Source organism: Bufo bufo, chromosome 2, assembly GCF_905171765.1.
Source record: "Bufo bufo chromosome 2, aBufBuf1.1, whole genome shotgun sequence".
Classification (NCBI taxonomy): domain Eukaryota; kingdom Metazoa; phylum Chordata; class Amphibia; order Anura; family Bufonidae; genus Bufo; species Bufo bufo.
Genome location: NC_053390.1, coordinates 485,916,427 through 485,919,889, shown reverse-complemented (window position 1 = coordinate 485,919,889; position 3,463 = coordinate 485,916,427).

The window sequence follows — 3,463 nt, the reverse complement described above, 5'->3', positions numbered from 1 at the left end:
AACGCCCCTGAAGGGCCGAGCGTGGCCCTATTCCTCCCCCTCCTAGCCGCTGAGAGCAGAGGAGCAGACGAGGGCGGTGGGGGTGAGAGGGAAGGAGGTGTATCCGGAGGATGAGGAGAAGAAGCCCCCAGGGCCGAGGCCCGGGGACGGGTCGCCTGCCTCTCGGGGTGGCTCCTTGTCTACCCCGCTTCAACCCTGTAGTCTCTCTTCTCTGGCAAAAACTCAGGGCTATGCAGCGCGGGTGATCCCTGCCCAGTGGCACGGGTTCACCCCGCTGTGGGAGTCGCCAACGAGTGGATCGCGCGGCCGCACCAGCCGGCCGGCGAAGGGCCCGACAGCAGAGAAGGACACGCAGCCACCACGCTGGGGGGACGCCGCGGGGACAACCGGGGTTTACTGGGGAGCGGCAGAGGGCAGATACCCCACACTTCCCTTAGGCCCAAAACGAATCGGGTGACTGGGGAGCGGCGGAGGGCATACAACCCAAGCGTCCCTTAGGCCCGGGAGGTACTCCCGCGGCGAGACAGCGCGACTTCAGGCACCTTTTTTCTGGAAGTACGGGCATACGGGTGTCGACCTTCAGAGAAGACACGCAGCCGCCGAGCGGAGGGCGCCGCGAGAACGGAAATGGCCCACCCGGGTTACTGGGGAGCAGCGGAGGGCAGACACCCCTCGCATCCCTTAGGCCCAAAATAAATCGGGTCGCTGGGGAGCGGCGGAGGGCATACAAACCAGCGCGTCCCTTAGGCCCAGGAGGCTGTCCTCCCGTGGTGAGACCGCAAGACTTCAAACGTGTTACTTCTGCCCGTTCGGGTGTCGACCGCAGAGAAGACGTGCCTCCGCCGCACGGGGAACGCCGCACGGGGACGGAACGAACCCGGTTTACTGGGGAGTGACAGAGGGCAGACACCACCTACGCGTCCCTTAGGCCCGAAACTAATCGGGTGACTGGGGAGGCGGCGGAGGGCATACGACCCACGCATCCCTTAGGCCCAGGAAGGCCCTCCCGTGGCGAGACCGCACGGTTTCAAATACATTTTCCTGCCCGTTCGGGTATCGACCGCAGAGAAGATGTGCCGCCGCACAGGGCACACCGCAGGGATGGAACAACTCGGGTTACTGGGGAGAGGCAGAGGGCAGACACCCCACACATCCCTTAGGCCCAAAACTAATCGGGTCGCTGGGGAGCGGCGGAGGGCATACGACCCACGCATCCCTTAGGCCCAGGAAGGCCCTCCCGTGGCGAGACCGCACGATTTCAAACACATTTTCCTGCCCGTTCGGGTATCGACCTCAGAGAAGATGTGCCGCCGCACAGGGCACACCGCATGGATGGAACGACTCGGGTTACTGGGGAGAGGCAGAGGGCAGACACCCCACACATCCCTTAGGCCCAAAACTAATCGGGTCGCTGGGGAGCGGCGGAGGGCATACGACCCACGCATCCCTTAGGCCCAGGAAGGCCCTCCCGTGGCGAGACCGCACGATTTCAAACACATTTTCCTGCCCGTTCGGGTATCGACCTCAGAGAAGATGTGCCGCCGCACAGGGCACACCGCATGGATGGAACGACTCGGGTTACTGGGGAGAGGCAGAGGGCAGACACCCCACGCATCCCTTAGGCCCGAAACTAATCGGGTCGCTGGGGAGCGGCGGAGGGCATACAACCCACGCGTCCCTTAGGCCCGGGAGGTCCTCCTGCGGTGAGACCGCGCGTTTTCAGACGCCTTTTTTCTGCCCGGTCGGAGCGAGCTTGACAGGACAGCCAGAGGGGTTCCCCCCAAGCAACCCACCCCCGGCAGCAGGAGCTGGGCGAGGGGGCTGCACGGATGAGGGGACCGCCACGAGCGCCGCGACACACAGTGTCGAACCCGGGCTAGAAGGGAGAGGGGACACACTCGCCATATGCCGGCACGGACTCCAAAGTCCGGCCGAGCAAGGGTCCCTACCCACCGGGTCACGACAAGCCAAATCGATCGAGGGTGGAGGAAAGCAGGGGAAGGAGTGGAGGACTCCTTGCCCAGGCCCCTGGAACTGCCGGTGGGATGCGCCCACCCAGTTCGCTCCCCGGAGCCAGATTTGTTCTCCTAGCTGGTTCTCTCGCTCAAACCGACAAAGTCTACCTTCTCTTGCCAGCGGGAGGAGCGGGGGACTCCTGCCCAGCCCCTGGAACTGTTGCTGGGGTGAGACAGCCAGGTTCGTTCCTATAGGTGGTTCTCTCGCTCAAACCGACAAAGTCTACCTTCTCTTGCCGGCGGGAGGAGCGAGGCACTCCTGCCCAGGCTCCTGGAACTGCCGGTGGGATGCGCCCACCCAGTTCGCTCCCCAGGGCCTCTCTACCTTCTTCCGGGAGGTGTCCAAAAGGGGGGCCCCCTCTCGTGTCACATGACGCTGAGACCCAGGGGTCTCGAGCCGTCATGCCCAGCCTCTGGAACTGCTGTCGGTATGAGACAGCCAGGTTCGATCTCATAGCTGGTCCTCTCGCTCAAACCGACAAAGTCTACCTTCTCTTGCCGGCGGGAGGAGCGAGGCACTCCTGCCCAGGCCCCTCGAACTGCCGGTGGGATGCGCCCACCCAGTTCGTTCCCCAGGGCCTCTCTACCTTCTTCCGGGAGGTGTCCAAAAGGGGGGCCCCCTCTCGTGTCACATGACGCTGAGACCCAGGGGTCTCGAGCCATCATGCCCAGCCTCTGGAACTGCTGTCGGTGTGAGACAGCCAGGTTCGATCTCATAGCTGGTCCTCTCGCTCAAACCGTCAAACCGACAAAGTCTACCTTCTCTTGCCGGCGGGAGGAGCGAGGCACTCCTGCCCAGGCCCCTCGAACTGCCGGTGGGATGCGCCCACCCAGTTCGCTCCCCAGGGCCTCTCTACCTTCTTCCGGGAGGTGTCCAAAAGGGGGGCCCCCTCTCGTGTCACATGACGCTGAGACCCAGGGGTGTCGAGCCGTCATGCCCAGCCCCTGGAACTGCTGTCGGTGTGAGACAGCCAGGTTCGATCTCATAGCTGGTCCTCTCGCTCAAACCGACAAAGTCTACCTTCTCTTGCCGGCAGGAGGAGCGAGGCACTCCTGCCCAGGCCCATCGAACTGCCGGTGGGATGCGCCCACCCAGTTCGCTCCCCAGGGCCTCTCTACCTTCTTCCGGGAGGTGTCCAAAAGGGGGGCCCCCTCTCGTGTCACATGCCTCTGAGACCCAGGGGTCTCGAGCCGTCATGCCCAGCCCCTGGAACTGCTGTCGGTGTGAGACAGCCAGGTTCGATCTCATAGCTGGTCCTCTCGCTCAAACCGACAAAGTCTACCTTCTCTTGCCGGCGGGAGGAGCGAGGCACTCCTGCCCAGGCCCCTCGAACTGACGGTGGGATGCGCCCACCCAGTTCGCTCCCCAGGGCCTCTCTACCTTCTTCCGGGAGGTGTTGGAAAGGGCAGCCCCCTTTCCCGTCACATGCCTCTGAGACCCAGGGGTG